Genomic DNA, 17,903 nt, shown 5'->3' with positions numbered 1-17,903 from the left:
ACAGGGCTTCCAATGTCATGTACTATCCCCCTGACATTACTGATGGTGAAACTCATTCAGGTGGCTATGGATATCACCCTGCTGCAGTTTGAATACTGGTGTTACTGGTTAGGCTGGGATAGGATTCAAATGTTGTAACACTAATGAAGCCTCACGTCTCAGCATGTTAGTTAGTGGGTAGTGGGGTTGCTTAATAAAGCACTTCAGTTCAAAGTCAAGGCAAAGGGAGTGTAAGATCATAGATCATAGATCACAGTACAGATGCTAACCCAGAAATGCCAGCGTGTTTCAGTTGCTGAGCAAACTTGCAGGCACATGAATTATTGATGGAACTCACCAATGTGTGCACAGGGAACGTGGAGCCAGTAGATTCAAATGGAGAACTCCATCCAGCTATTTAGGAGCTTGTAAGTCTTTGGCAATTTGTTTAACTTGGGAGTTATTGCAAAGTCAGATAGTTATTGGGCCCCAGGATACTGGCAGCATCACTGGGAGTCTCCCACTGTTAAAAGCAGCCCTTGCCGATAGGATTTTTTTTTTTTCAGGTGTTGAATGCTGAATTTTACAGGCAAGTCCAGGACTTCTGGAAAAGAGAGACTAATCACTTTGGCATGTCAGGTTAATGGAATGGTGGCTGCATAAGCTCCCCCACCCAAATATCTGCTGCCAAGACCTTTCAGCCCCTATATGTCTATCACTCTGTCAGATTAGGCACGCCTGATGTTTATAGACACAGGCCCAGATGTTAGCCCTTGACTTTGTTCCCTTTCCACCTCTCCTACCAACTCCCTAAATTCTCATCCTGCTTTTCAATTCTTTATTATAGATCGTGGGATTGAGATGCGGAAGGGACTTTAGAATTCCAGTCCAATATCCTCATTTTGTAAATGAGAATGTAGAGATTAGGTGACTTGACAGTGTTGAGGTGAAAGATCAGATCCTCTGACCACAAATATAAATATTCTTGTGTATTGTAAGTGTTCACCATGATTCCCTTGTCCTTGGTGAGGATTCTTTCTTGTTTTTCTTAGCTCTGATTCCTAAACTTTCAGTCTTAAGCCTAGAACTCACCTGTAAAATTGACATAAAAGGAAGATTTGACAAAGGGAAGGGCTATGTTTTTATATTAGGAGGCATAGTGGAATTTTGTTATTTTTATGTTCCAATAAATATATCCTGAAGTGATTTCTAGGATGGGCTTTTGCCCAGAGTAGTTTTTTACCACAAGAAAAGCCAATCATGTGAAAGCCTGCTCATCTATTGCTTATTCTTAATATCCAAAATAGCATCTTTTCTAGAGGCAAAGATAGGATTATAAATAAGCTAGAGAAACACAGGAGGCATATTTTGACTCAAGTTCTATTGCTAAGTAATTAATTGACTGTGGCCTCCATCCTATAATCTGAGCATTGGTACCCAGCTGATCTGGAACCTGCAGAAAGGTTTGATGTTAATTAGCTTTCTTCCTGGGATTCATATTCAGAGACTGTCCTCCTCCCTTGAATTAAACAAAAGACAGGTCCTTGAACTTCTTTATTCTGTGCTCTTGATAGTCAGTGGTAATAATATCAAGGATCCTCATTGTCCCTGTTTCATCCAAGATTAAGTTTTGATGAATTTGTGGGATCCGTGAAAGTCCATTTATGTAGAGGTCCCTTACTATACCGTATCATTGACTAGGAATCTTTTCTATAGCATCTCCAGCAAGTAGTTATCCAATTTCCAGTGGACAATCTCTAGTCATGGGGAACTTGGTACCTTATGAGTCAGTCCGTTCAAGTGTGAATAGTTGTAATTGTTTGAAAGTTTTTCTTATTACAAGCTGAAGTCTGCCTTTCTGAACCCACTCTCCACTGTTATTACTTGTGACTTCTGGGTCTAAACAAAATAAGTTGTAGACCTCATCCAGAATCCCTGATTTCCTTTAAGACCCAGTTCAAATAATTCTTTCTTCAGAAAGGCTTTCCTAGCTCTGCCAGTTTCTGGAGCCTTCCTTTCTAAAGGTTACCTTCCATACATTCTGTATATATTGGCAGCTAAGTGGTACAGTAGTTAGATTGACAGACCTGGAATGAGGTAGACCTATGTTCAGATCTGGTCTCAGACACTTACTAATGTGTAACCCTGGGCAAGTCACTTAACCTCTGTTTACCTTAGTTGCTTCATTTGTAAAATGGGGATAATAATATCACCCATGTCCCAGAGTTGTTGTGAGGATTAAATGAGATAATAATTGTAAAGCACTTAGCATAGTGCCTGGCACATAGTAAGTGCTATATAAATGTTAGCTATTATTATGATTCTTATGTATACCTCTTCATATACACATTGTCTCCCTGTTAGAACATAAACTCCTTGAGGGAAGGAATTTTTTTTGCTTTTTTTTTGTATCCTAGTTGCTGAGATTCCACATAAAAATCCTTTAGATACATGAAGACAGTTGTCAAACATCATTTCCCCCTTACATTAAATATTTCTAGTTGTTTCACAAATGTTCACATGACATTATCACAGCCATGAAGTCAGTATTTGAACTGTAGGGCCCATGCTAGCTTTTAGTGATCACTATTCCCTATTCTAACCATACCTTTAAGAATATGTTCTATATATTCTTATATTCTACATATTCCATGAGTCAGAGAAAAATTCAATTTAAAGAATCCACCTATTTTCCTCTTCCAAATTTTAGACCACATTTTCCTGTCTCTGGTCTTGTGGTACCTCTCTTATATCCCATAATTTTTACAACATCATTGACTTTGGCAGCTTGGCAGTTCTTTTGGGTTGTGGTAGAATCTTTTTGAAAATGGCTGAAAGTACTTCTAGGTCCACCTCAAGTCCACAGCTTTGCTCCACTTATTTCTACACACACTTTTAATTCCAAAAAAGGGTCACCATTTGCTTCATTTGTGTAAAGTGCTTTTCAAACATTAAAAGCAATTTATAAATATTAGTGATCACTATTATTAAAGATTATATAGATGAATGGAAGGGACCTGACTAGATCACTAAAGAAAGAAAGTATAGAGTAGAAAAGGCTCAGGATAGATATCTTGGGGTACCCCCATATAAAGGGGTTAGGTCATGGGTGAAGATCCTAGAAAGGAAATATAAATTTGTCAGACAGGTAGGAGGAAATCTGGAATAGAGCAGGGTCATGAAAATCGATAGAGCAGAGATTATCTAGGAAGAAAGGATAATCAACAATGTCAAATATAACAGAGAATTCAAAAAGGGCTGAGAATAGACTATTGGATTTATCAATAAAGAGATGATTGGTAACCTTGTAGCCAGCAATTTCAATTGGATGGTGTGGATGGAAGCCATATGGGATGGTAAAGGTTTGAGAGTAAACAAGTGGTAAGAAAATGGCGGATGCAAAACCTTTTTCTCTGGCCACCACTGCTGAAGTAGAGGTATTTAGCATTGGCACAACATAGAGGTGACCTTGGCTAAGGCACTCTTTTGTTGATGAAAAGATTATTAATGAAACTGGGAGGGATATTATTTACGTATGCCAGGATGTACACTATTAGAGTTTTTAATTCGTTTTGTATCGCCATTACTATTTTATTACTTTTGAGTTCCTATAATTATATGCTGCAATGGTGTTTTGTTCAGATTAGTCTTTTAACAGTAAAGGTCAATCATGTGAAGGTCTGGTTGTTCTTTGCCTGTTTTCTTATATCTGGCACAACCCTTGATCTCCTTGCCAAGCAGAGGGCCATGGCAGCCAAGAGCAACACTACTTTAGTGTATAAACTCACTTGTAAAAGCCTAAGAAGGAGGGTGGTAGAAGATTACAAGCAGTATCCCTCATAAAATAATGAAAAGCAATGGAGGGAAAAGACAAGTTTACAGAAAACATGGTGAAGGACCCAACTAAGCCAGATCATCGTCAGGGCAATTAAGGATTAAACTAGAAGGAAGACAAGAGACAGATGAAGAAATAGAAAGACTTGTCAGGATTTCTTTTAGAAACTCTTTTTTTCATCAATGATAGTGGAACTATCTTAAGTGGACTTTGTAGTCCCTGGTATGCTATACGACCAGAATTCATAGATGGTGCTGGAGGTGATCCAATTTTGAGGTGCTATGGAGCTGAGTCTCAGAATAATCCAAAGAAGTGAGAAAGGTAGCACAGCATAAGAGGAAAAAAAAAACAACATTGGGACTGGAGTCAAAGGACCTGAGTTCAAATCCCACCTTGGATATAAGCCCTAATAAAAGAAAACAACAGAGATAACTTACCTGATGTGCAGAAGGTATTGCATGATTACCTCAACCTCTGGAATATTGCAGAGCTTCCTAAATGAGATTTGTAATTATCCACAAGAGTTCAGCTCATCTCTCCATGGCAGGCAAAGCCAAATGTATAAAGAATGTCTTTCACCCAGACTAATGTAGGCAGTTGAAGCGATAGCCCATACAGGCAGCTGATCCATCAGTACATACGTCTTTGACAGACATTGTGAATGGACAATGAATTGAGCTCAGAACTGAATAGGAGGGAAGCCATCTGGATTTCCTCTGAGAAGTCACACAGTGTTGGTTTTTTTTTTAATGATTTAAAACTTCTTCCTGAAGCGAAGGTCCATCTTAAAAGAATCTGGTGATACCGGATGGCTGCAAAACATGATATAGCACAGCATTTGAAGAATTGAGATTGAAGATCAGCCATAGGGCAATAGCATGATGCGTACTGTATGTGCATAGACTGAAAAACCATACAATTAAGAATTGTGCAGCAGAAGTGACATAAAGTCCTGGAGTGAGACCCTAAGGATTCTGGATAAATCCCTGGAGGAGGATTTATGGGAAGACATGGACAAGAATTGCATGAGATGAGTCATTATGGATGGGTGGTAATCATTTTGAGTAAATATCCATGTCCATGGGATCTTAGATCCTATAAAGTATTACCATATCAGAGAGAAGAATTAAAATAACCTTAGTTTCAATCTTAAAGGCACTTGCAATATAGTTGAGGCACATAATTAAATAATTACGATATTAGACTAATGTAAGTGAATAAGAGAACTCAAAAAGAAAGTCATTAAAGATTTAGAGAGGGAAGGATCAATTTTATTTTTGGGGGAAAGATTAGAGAAGTCTTTATGGAAAAGGTGGCATTTGAAAGCTGGGCCTTGAAGGAATGGAAGAATTTTAGCATAGAAAAATGGGCAGGAAATACATTCTAGGTATGAGCAATGTTATGCACAAATGAAGAGGCAGGATTATGTGGGACAAGGCTGGGAAGTGATTAATAGTTCAGTGTAACTAGAACATGGTATTTGTGAGGGGAGTAAGTAGTGTGACAAAAGCTTGGAAATGCAGCAAGATTCTAGGGTGTCTTCAACGATACAGTAAGGCATTTATATTTGATACGAAAGGCAATTGGGTGTCACAGGAGGTGTTTGAGCCAGGAAAAGATTTAGACATTAGTGAGATTATTTTAGCAGTGGTATCAAGGTTGGGTTGGACAGTGAAGGGACAGAAGTCAAGAAGACCAATGAGAAGGCTATTTCAATAATCCACTAGAAGATTCAATTAAGTCCTTGCTCTGTGCAAGGTGGTGTTCAGTGCTTGGGATACAAAGATGAAAAAATACAGTGCCTACTGTCAAGGGGTCTACAATTCCCATTCCCTAATATAGTGCATTATACATGATATGGGCTTAATAGATGTTAAATGTTTTTTGAACAAGTGAATAATATAGGAGATGAGGTATGTGACCATTGAAGATGTCAAGAAAACACAAAAAACAAACTTTTCAACCATTAAAGCTACCTAAAATTGAAATTAAGGGCAACTAGAGGACTCAGTGGATAGAATAGAGTCAGGAAGACCTGGGTTCATATCTGGCTTCAGATTTGAAGCTATTTGACCCTGGACAAATTACTTTATCCTGTCTGCCTCAGTTTCCTCATCTATAAAATGAGCTGGAGAAGGAAATGGTAAACCACTCCAGTATTTTTGTGAAGAGAACCCCAAATTGAGTTGTGAAGAGTCAGACACAACTGAAACGACAGACAGCAAAAGTGAAATGGTCTGTCCCAAGAAGTAAGGGGTTTCCCCCCATCAGGGGGTCATCAAGCAAGGTTAGATGACCAATTGTTGGGTATATTATAATGGAGATTCTTTTCCTGGCATGGGTAGACCAGATTACTGCTGAGGTTTCTTCCAGCTCTGAAATTCTGTGTGATTCTGTGGAAGAGGGAAAATAGGATGAAAGATTTAGAGGAAGAAGGGAACTTAGAAGTCACGTATTTCAACCCTTTCATTTTTCAAATGAAGAAACTGAGGCCCAGAAAGGGAATCTTGGAGTTAGCCTTAACTCTTGTTTCTTTCCCCTTCTCCTCAATTCAGTAAGTTACTAAGTATTGTCAGTTCTACCTGGCAGTATGCTAATAAATGTTTGACAAATATACATAACATACTTGTAAATTTAATCTGCATGGTTATTTTTTCTATTTCTTAAGTTGAGATAATCAACAAAACAATAAATCAAGCCTAGAGGTGTAGCATCTGCCAATTTCCAGGGTATAAATGCTCACACTGAAAATTTAACAATTGGCTTTCTCAACTGGTTCATGCTATCTCCAGCACACCCCTGATTCTACCTCCATAACATCTCAGGTTTCCTGCCCCTTCTCTGTATTCATATCGCCGCCACCTCATTTCTTCTTGCCTGGACTGTCATAATGGCATATTAATTTGTTTCTGTGATACAAGTCTCTCCTTTCTCCAACATATTTCCCACACAGCTTCCAAAATGATATTCCCAAAGCATAGGTCTGACCATGCCACTATTCATTAAACTTTAGTGGCTACCAATAACCTTTAGGACCAAAAACAAATTCTTCACAAGCAGGCTTCAGTCTACCTTTCCAGTATTAGTATACAATACTCCCCTTCATGCACCCCTCAGAACAACCAAACCAGCATTTTTGTAATTCCTTACAAATTCCATTCTGTCTCCCTTTCTTTGATTTTGTACCACCATGCCTAGGATATACTCCCTGCTCACTTCATCTCTGCCTTTTAGGACCATTAACTTATTTCTGAAGCTGAGCTAAAATATGATATAATGAAAAGTGCATAGCATTTCAAATCAGGATGCGTGGGTTTGATTCCTTGCTATGACATTGACTGCAAGTCATTAAAAAAACAAAGCAAAAAAACTAAACAAATAAAAACCCTCCCTATGCTTGATTTCCCTATCTTTCAAATAAAGATAATAATATTACCTATCACACAAGGTTGTTATGAGGAAAACACTTCGGAAAGTTAATTAAATCACTGAATAAATACAATCTATTATTATTATCATAAGCATGTGTGGCAACATGGCGCAATATAAAAAATGTTGGATTTTTAATCCTGAGAGACTTCTAATCCTAGTTCTAACACTCACTAGTTATGTGTGACCATGGCAGATCATTTAGGTTCTTAGAGCCTCTGTTTTCTCAGTTGTACAATAAGAATGATAATATTTGCACTACTTACCTTACAAGGTTCTTAGTATACTGTATTATATATTAAATTATATACTATATTATAATAACAATAGGCAGAGACTCGTAAAAATTCTCTTGTAGGTGTGACAGATAGCATATTTGGATACAAGGGAAAAAGGAAAGGACAGGATAAAATTGGTGATCATCAAGTAATACAGTTGAGTTGGTATAGAGAGTACAATGAAGAGAAGGGGTATGAGACAAGGTTTAAACCAGATTGTGTAAAGCCTTGAATGCCAGGCAAAGGAATTTTTATTTTATTCTGTAGGCAATGGTGAGTCATTGAAGATTATTAGCAGGGGAATGACTTGATCAGACCTGTGGCTTAATAATGTATGAAGAATAACTATATGAAGAATAGATTGGAGAGAAGAGAGACTGGAGGCCAAGAGTCCATTTAGAAGAATCCAGGTGATTGAACATAATTTTACAGATTGGTAATGGAAGCCAGAATGAGTTTGTGACAATGGGAGTGGTAGGGAGGGGATGAATGTGAGAGATATTGCAGAAGTACGATGGACAAGACTTGGTGAATGATTAATTAGCTGTGGTGAATGGAAAGGGAAGGGAAAAGTCAAAGTCTAAGTGAGCTACAAGATTTTGAGTGTGGGTGACTGGGTGAAAAGAGCTGCCATCAAGGTAATAAATAGGGAAGTGAAGGAGGAAAGACAGATTTTGAGGAAAGGGGTAAGTCCAGATCTGGACCGTGTTTGAGGTGTCAGAGATATTCAGGAGAAGATGTCTATCAAGCACTTGGAAATTCATAGAATCCTGAAATTTCAGAGTTAGAATACAGCTTTGGAAACATCTTGTCCAGACCACAGAGTGCTGCAGCATTTACAAAACTAGTTAAATACTAGGGCTAAAACCAGAATTAGCTCAGAATTACTTCTCATTCTGGTCTTCTTTCTATTCTATCACACTGGACTCATGTATCACATACTTAAAAGAATTCTAGATAGAATGAGAATAAACCAATTAACGTATACTAAATGCTTGTTATATGCCAGGGACTGTGTTAAGCACTGGGGATACAAAGAAAGGGAAAAACAGCCTCTGCCCTCCAGGAGCTCACATTCGAATGGAGAAGGCAGCATGTAAGCAGCTAGGTGTACATAAGATACATAAGATACACAGTAGGAGGTAGATAACTTTTGAGTGGGAGGCTGAAATGATTGGGGGGACCAGGACAAGCCTTATAACATTTAGAAATGGAAAAGACCTTATAGACGTTGGAAGGGGCTTTGGAGAACATGTAGTCCAACCCCTTTATCTTACAGATATAGAAACTGAGGCCCAGAGAAGGGAAGTGATTTGTGCATAGTCATAAGGTGACATAAGAGATCATGTGGTCCAAGCTCCACATTTTCAGACAAGGAAATAAGTCTCAGAGAAGGGAAGTGCAGTTATTAAAAAAATCTGTACCTGCTGTTGGAAATTATACGCACAGGAGAAATCATTTACCTCTGGCAGAAGAAAAAAAGGGTCAAGGGAAAAGAGGTTACAATGGTAGATAGTGGAAGCCACATAAGAGGTACACAGGTGCACCAACAGTTTTTACTTCCTAAATGCTAGCTCTGGGGTCCAAGAGAAACTAATGGAAAGTTCCTTTAAAGAAGTTCCCTTGCTTTATCCTGATGGCTGTGGTTAGAAACCCTTGCAGAGTTAATAAAGCCTGTCGAAGTTTGAGTTTCCGTTGGTGGTTAACCCACTACCATCTTCAAATTCCTCTAAAAGCAGCACCTGATTGATGCTCCTGTTTAATTGCATGTGATATAAATATATTTGATTACACTGATATGCTACAGCAGAGACACTGGGATGCATTGGTTAAATGAGAAATAAATATAATTAATGATTTCAGTCAGCTATAATTTAGGACTCTTGTCCATGCAATAGGATAATCAGGGCTACCCCCTGAGTAGGGACTGCTGAAGGAGACAAGGGAATTCATGCAAACTGGTTGGGAATTGACAATTCTGAGGGGAAAAAAAGGAAGGGAACAATATTTTTATTATGTCTGTATTTGTAAGTAAAAAGCCATCAGGAGGATGCCATTTTGGGATTTGCTAAGTGCTTTCGCTGCAGGTAACCCTGCTGCTCATCATAACCCTGAGGTGGTTAGTTTGTCCACAAGGCTGCAGGGAAGCTTTGTTTACCCTTAGTAGGCCAACCTTGTAGTCCTATTGGGAGAAGCAGCATGGCACAGTGGAAAGGGTTCTGGGTTTGGAGTCAAAAGACTGAGGCCCAAATCCTGGCTCTGCTACATGCTACCTGTGTGACTTTGGGGAAGACATTCCATTTTCCTGGGCTTCTACTTCCTTAGCTTTAAGAAGAGGGGTAGGATTCTAAGGTCTCTTCCAGCTCTAAAGTCATGATCCTTTCTTGTCTTCAGCAAAATCAAATTTCCTCCTTCCCAAGCTTCAAATCTTCATAGTAGATTTGGAAACTTCTAGATGACATTCTAATTCTAGACAGAATTAGATTTCACAGGAACAGAACTCTAGGAGGCCATCTAGATCAAGAGGTTGCTGATGAATAATCCCCTTGATAACATCCCAGACAAGTGGTCATCCAGTCTTTTCCTTTTCTTCCAGTAAGGGGTGGGGAGAACCACTACCCCTCAATTCCACTTTTAAATAACTCCAAGAATTAGGAAGTTTCAAAGCCTACATGAGCCCCTCTGTAACTTGAGCCACTATTCCCAGTTCTTCCTTCTGGTACCAAATGGAACAAATCCAATCCCCTTTCTACAAAACAGGTTTTTAGATATTTGATGACAGTTATCATTTATCTCCTATCTCTCACACAAGACATTCCGTCTCCATCTCCAGACTCTGGGCGTTTTGACTGGCTGTTCCTGGAATACTTTTCCTCCTTATCTTTACTTCTTGGCTTCCCTGAATTCTTTGGCTTCCTTCAAGTCCCAGCTAAAATCCCCATTTTCTACAAGAAGTCTTTCCTGAACTCCCCGAATGCTAGTGTCTTCCCTCTACTGATTATTTCCAATTTATTCTGTACATATTTTGTTTGTACATAGCTGTTTTGACATTGTCTCTCCTACTAGATTGTGAGATCCTTGAAAGCAGGGATTGTATTTTGCCTGTCTTTCTATTCCAAACACTTAGCACAGTGCCTGGCACACAGTGGGCACTTAATAAATGCTTATTGACCAACTGTCTACACATCCACAGATTCATTGTCTTTTCTCTGGTATGATCGCAAGGACTTTTGCCACCTTGGTCATTCTCCTCTGGTCACTGTCTACTTTATCAGTGTGCTTTTTAAAGGTTTCACCCAGATCTGAACCCAATTCTCTAGATGTGGTCTGACCAGAATACAATAGGACAACCATCTCCCAAATCCTGGACTTTACATCTCTCAATGCAGCCTCTCAATGCAGCCTAATATCACAATGGTATTTTTGGCTCTTATCTTGTCTCTTATTAAGCTTACAGATCACTAAAACTTTTGGATCCTTTTGGGATAAATTTCTGTCTGGCTATGCCTCCATCATCTTCTACTTGCAAAATTAATTTTTCTAACCTAACTGTAGCACTTTACATTTATTTCTACTAATTTCATTTCATTAGGCATGACCTAAAGCTCTATTCTGTCTGTCTCTCTATACATATATGTGTGTGTGTGTGTGTGTGTATGTATATGTGTGTGTGTGTGTGTGTGTGTGTATAATTTGGACCTTATTGTCCATTGTGTTAGCTATCCTACCCTGCTTTGTATCATCTTCTAATTTATAAGTATGCTATCTATGCTTTGACCCAAGTCATTGATAAAAATATAAAATAGCACAGGTTCAAGAACAGATTTCAAGTTGACATCAGAACATTAATGATCAGACTCTTTGGGTTTGGCCACGTTATTCACTTCTATCATTTAGCCTACACAGTCATCATCAACATCATCAACATCATCATCATCAACATCATCATCATCATCATCATCATCATTAGCACTTTAAGGTTTGCAAAGTGCTTTGCAGCTGTCTCATTTGATCTTCTCATCAACTCTGGAGAGTAGGTGCTTGCTCAGTCATTCTATCCCTCTCTCACATTCAGCCTTTACTTACTGGCTTTTCCCCTACTCCCCTACACAGATGCTCACAAAACTATAAAATTGCAAGGGACTTCAACACCTAAATAGTTCAAAGTGTACTTTAAAAATGTATTACCACCATTACATACATGATAAGTAGTCATCCAGCCTCTATTCAAAGAACTTCAAGGGAGGAAATCCCTTTACCTATGTCTGTGTTAGAAAGTTTTTTTTTGTTTTTTCCCTGACATCAAGCCTACATTTGCTGCTTTGAAATTTTCTCTCACTCTTTCTTCCAGGGCCAAACAGAATAAATATAATTCTTCTTTCCAATGACAACCCTTCATTACTGGAAGGTAGCTATTATATTGCTCCTTAGTCTTCTCTTCTCTGGGTTAAACATCTCCAGTTCCTTCAATCTGTTCTATATTGTCTATAATCAAGACCCTTTACAATCCTGGTTGTCCTTCTCTGGATAATCGCCAGAGATATTATCTAGAGTAATCTCCACTTATTATCAAAGTCCTTTCTAAGAACAATAGGAAGACCTACATTGCTTTTAGCATGTTCTCTTTGGAGGATTTTCCAAATGTCGCTGACAAGAATCACATAGGATAAGGATTAGATGCTGAAAAATGTTTTACTGGAAGGATAAATGACCACTTTATTGAGATCACATAGCCATTGCATTTTAGGCCCTTAGACACTTCATAACATATTTTTTGTGTATCCCAGGCCATTACCAGACATCTTGATCTTTGTATTGCCACAGGATTTTGATGACACTGGAGGAGACAACTAGGCTGATGACTTTGCACCGCTCTTCCCCACTCATATCCAATTCATGCACAAGTCAAATCACCTTTGTGATGTCATTGGTCCTCTTCAAGAATGAAAAAGAAGAACAACAACCCACTACAGAATGCAATAGTTGACGTGAAGTCAGACCTGTGCTTTAGGGCACAGTGCAGTGAGTACAGTGAATTTTATTGGCACTCTCTTTTTTTCTGGATGTACTGCTCCCCACAATGAAGCCCCAAACCACATTAATTTTATTGGGCTACCACCCCACATTGGTGACCCATATTGATCTTTTGGCTCACTACAGCTCCCATGTCTTTTTCAGATGAATTGAGGTCTCAACATGCCTCACCCACCTTATGTTTGTGAAGTTGACTTGTTGAAACCAAGTGTAAGATTTTCCTTCCTTTCTTCCTTCCTCCATTCCTTCCTCCCTTCCTCTCTCCCTTCCTTACTTCCTTCTTTCTTCCCTTCCTTCCTTTCTCCCTTCCTTCCTCTCTCTCTCTCTCTCTCTCTCTCATCTTATTGGATTCATCCTAGTGTTCTGGCCTGTCTTGTTCTTTTTTTTTTTTTTTTTTTTTTTTTGCTAAGCAATGGGGCTAAGTGACTTGTCGAGGGTCACACAGCTAGTAAGTGTTATATGTCTGAGGCCAGATTTGAATTCAGGTCTTCCTGAATCCAGGGCCAGTGCTCTATCCACTGTACCACCTCGCTGCCTCTGTCTTGATCTTTTTAGATCCTGATTCTGCCTTCCAGCATGTTATATGTTCTTTCTCTATTATGTCCTCCACAAGTTCGATAAGTATTCTTTCAAGGTTTTTATTGAAGTCATTAATAATTTCTTCTTTTAAAGTTGGGGAAAATTAAGGCATGAGACTTAAGTGATTTTTACAAGTATACATCTGGCAGGTAGTAGAACTAGAATTAGAGCTAGACTTAAAACTAGAACCTGATCTAGAACAAGTGTTAAAACTAGAACAATAGCTACAGCTAGAATGAGAGTTACAGCTACAACTATAGCTTCAGCTAGAACCAAAGTTAGAGCTAGAACTGTAGTTGAAGCTAGAATTAGAGCTAGAGCTAGAGTTAGAATTAAAAATAGAGATAGAACCAGAGCTGAGCTAGAACTAGAGTTACAACAAGAATTAAAGCTAGAACTAGAGATACATTTAGAAATAAAGCTGGAACTAAAGCTAAAGCCAGAACTAGAACTACAACTAAAACTAGGGCTAGAACTAGAACTAAAGCTAGAATTGGAGTTACTACTAGAACTAGAGCTAGGACTAGAGCTAGAACTAGAACCAGAGCTAGAACTAGAAGAATTAGAAAAGAGCTAGAGTTAGAACTAGAACTAGAATGAGACCTAGGGCTAGTGTTAGAGCTAGAACTAGAACTTAGCTCTCTTGACTCCCTGCCATTTCAGGGTTTTCTACCTCCTGTTTCCTTTTGTTTTTCTTTTCCTTTTCTCTCACAATGTTACAAAAGTTCAGAAAGTCACAGCTGAAAAGTCCTTAGAAATCATTTAACTTTGTGGTGGCAAAGAATTGAAAATTGAGAGGATGCCCATCAATTAAGGAATGACTGAATGAGTTGTGGTATATGAATGTAATGGAATACTATTGTGCTATAAGAAATGATGAACAGACTGACTTCAAAAAAACCTGGAAAGACTTGTATGGTCTGATGCTGAGTGAAGTGAGCAGAACCAGGAGAACATTGTACACAGTAACAGCCACATTGTACGATGACTAATATTGATAGACTTAACCCTTCTCAGCAATACAAAGATCTAAGACATTTCTAAAGGCCTCATGATGGGAAATGTTATCCACATCCAAAGAAAGAACTATGAAGTTTGAATGCAGATGGAAGCATACTATTTGCTATTTTTTTCTTTTGTTGTGTTTTGTTTCCTCTTTCTGATGGTTCCTCCTATTGGTTTTAGTTCTTACCCACAACATCACTAATGTGAAAATATGTTTAATAGGAATGCATATGTACGGCCTATATCAGATTGCACGCCATCTTGGAGAGGGAGGTGTGGAGGGAAGGGGAAAAAAATTTAAAACTCAAAAGCTTATGGAAGTGATTGTTTATAAATCAAAATAAATTTTAAAAATCTAAAAAAAAAAAAGAAATCATTTAATGTCTCTCCCTTCCTCTATCATTTTACAGATGAGGAAGCTGAGACCAAGAGGAGTGCATATCACATGGGCAGGAAGTATCAGAAATGAGACTCTTGCCCAGTTTTCCCTTGCCCATCTGTTTCACATCCAGTTCGGTTGGCTTTCCATATCTTGCTCTCCCAATATCCATCTCCTCTCTTTTTCCAATTCCTATAGAGAGCTGATCTCAGAGTCAGGAAGACTTGAGTTCAAGTCTCACCTCTGATTGAGTGATGCTAGGCAAGCTGTTTAACTCTTCAGTGCCCCAGATTACTCTCTATGGTTATAAATTTCAATTAAGGTGCTAATGTGCATTGGTAAAGACCACCAGACCAATGGAATAAAAAGTCTGTTGAACAGTGACAGAAACAATAAGCCCATTTGTTGGAGCCTGACTCTTTCTTTCGCTTTCATTCCCTAACTCCCAGGGCTGGTGAGAAAAAAAAAATTATAAACTGTTAATTTCTTTATAAATGTGAAATATTATTTGAATTCATTGTTATCACTCTTCCTTGTTTTCTTTGGTGTGTGGACCAAACCCCAAAGGTCATTATGGTGGATGGGAAGCCACATTCATCAGTGGTATCTCAACTAGATGTGACAGAGCAGAGGTTAGTGCTTTATTTATGATGCATAGAGACTCTCCCTCTGAAGTCATGCCTTTCCCTGCTGAGCTGCTATCCTATAGTCTTGTCCTTTATTCAGGGTTGCATCGGAGCCAGCTTGAACCAGCTCCTGACAGTCTGTTGTTAAATTTTCAGTGTGAACATTCACTCCTCAGAAATTTGCAAAAACTACAAATTAGGGTTTGATGTATTACCTTGTTCATTATTTAGACTAAAGAAAGTGACAGAGAGAATGGGAGTAATGTAAATTAAATTTAAAAGTGTATGGGTTTACATTCCACCACCCCCAGAAAGCCAGTTGTTAAATATTTATTGTCCTACCTTCATTATTTTATGTATCTACTTGGAATCCTTGTGGTTCTGAGTTATTGATTTCCTAGGCCTAAGCTCCTTTCCCAGATACTCAGTTTTTTTTTCTGCTGTACATCCCCATCCCTTCCTTATCTTTATCCCACTCTGCCCTGCCTTTCCATTGCCCTCCCTGAAACCTCTATTCTCTGATTAAGAAAGTGCCCTTAATATTAAACCTTCGTCCTCTCCCCAGAAATTGTATACATTTTGTATTTCTTCTTCTATGTTCATGTTTAGGAATATAAGCTCCTGGACAACAGGGACCATTTTTGTCTTTGTCATCACAGACCCTACCACAGTACTTGACACCTAGTAGGTACATAATAAATACTTCTTGAATTGACTTGCCTCTAAACAGGAGGAAGAGTGGTGACACATTAGAAATGCAATCAATAGCACTCATACATTGCTCCCAATTGACTTCAATGCTTGTCACTCTCTAGCAGTAAATGTGGTATGGAAGAAGGCACATTAGCTCTTGCTCTAGCAATGATGCTATACTATCGGCACTATCACCTTCAAACATAAATCATGGTTCTTTTTTGGTGATAGATATATATTTCTAATCTCATTTTGCAAGAGAGGTGACTAAGGCACAGGGAGATTAAAGAAAGATATCTTCAATTTGTATCATAGAATCAGGGAATTCTGGTCTGGAAGGAACCTGAGAGATTCGTTATCTAATCCAACCCATTCACTTTAAAGATGCAAAAACCCAAGTCCCAAAACTAACTTGCCCAAGGTCACTCAGCAAGTTTCTGGCAGAAACAGGATTAGAATCCCAATCTCCCAACTACCTGTTCAGCACTCTTTATAGTCTCAGAATTTTCCTGGTGAGGTACATGAGTCTGATGTAATTGATAGCCTGGGAGCAATTGCATTGACATATCCCCCCTACTCATTTTCATTTGTGCAGTCATTTACATAGATACGCATAAGTTGCAAACCATATTATCACAAGAGAGACAGTGTTGCCCTGTGGATAGACCCTTGGGCTATTTTTGAAGGGATCTGTTTTCTAATCCCAGCAGTATTACTACTAGCTGTGGTTTTATCTTCTGTATACCAGGCACCAGGAGGCCATGATATACTGACTCTCCTTCAGAAATCACAAAGTGCTTCTCATAATTCTCTTGTGTAGATTTTAACAGCAATCATTAGTTTAAAAACTTTTAATGAGAAGCCTCTGTATTTAGGTTTCAGTTCCCACTGAATTGTCTCCCCCTTTCTTATCTCTTTCCTCCTCTGCTCCCCTCCTTCAGCTCCCAGGTATTTATCTGCTAATCCAAGTCTTACAGATAGTTTGGGGAAAAAAAGGTCTCTAGACTATAAAACATTTTCTGTGTCAGCCTCATCCACATTTAGCCAATCTGTTCTTCTTCTGTCTTTAAAATAGATTTAAACAGTCTGTTCCACCATTTAGAGCTATAGTAGCCCACTATTACTGAGGAGAGAACATAAGCACCGACCTGAATGTAGTCAGTACAAGACTGTCTCCAGTTACATAAATTGCTAACAAAAATACAGTGAGAAAGATCTGAGAAAGAGACACAATTTCAAGGGGGATTTTCTTTAGTTTCTAATTTCACTCATGTCCTGGTTGATTTATTTTGGCTTCTTCCATGTGGAAGATGGATTAGATTTGTTCTACTTGACCCCAGAAGGCAAAACCAAGAGGCAAAACTGCAACAAGGGTGAGGCAACTGGGGCTCTGCACAAGAGTGTAGAAATTTAATGTGCTGATGGTATTTGCAGTCCTTCAGTAGTGTAGAAGCAACCAAATTTAGCACCTAGCTAGATAGCAAGAATAATTGATTATAAAGGACCCAGGGATACCTTTCAACTTGCACAGTGAGTCCTCTAGCCAAAATTGTACCCAGTTTTAAGGTACTCTATGGACCTGAATTCACTCAAAACCTACCAATGTGTTTATTTTTATTAGAAGACACAATTAGATAAAGCAAAGGAGTCTAATGAAAATGTATAGTAAACAAAGCATCAGTAAAATACTTTCCCCTAAATTTGGGTTCTATTCTCCCACAAATAAGCCTACCATCAATGTGAAGGATACACATAGGGCACACATGAAGGGAACACATGTAAGCAGGGCACACAGCAGCTCACTTTTCCACTGCTAGAGAGTTGTCTCTATCTTTTGGTGATGGCATTTTACTGTTTCAGTTGTTCTTGAACCCACTAACCTTTGACAAGTGATTTGTCTCTGTCTGAAGTCATTGTCTCCATTCAGAGTATAACCTGTTGGATACTGCTGTGCTGGACACATTGTCTCAGCTGGTCAGGAATGGTTCCCCTAGGCATGGGATTATGGAGCTTCTTTTTGCTTCTGGCTTCAGCTAAAGTCTTCAGTTATAGTGAAGAGTGCCATG

Source organism: Vombatus ursinus, unplaced genomic scaffold (genome assembly GCF_900497805.2).
Source record: "Vombatus ursinus unplaced genomic scaffold, bare-nosed wombat genome assembly UNPS02014830.1, whole genome shotgun sequence".
Lineage (NCBI taxonomy): Eukaryota > Metazoa > Chordata > Mammalia > Diprotodontia > Vombatidae > Vombatus > Vombatus ursinus.
This window is presented reverse-complemented; position numbering follows the sequence as displayed.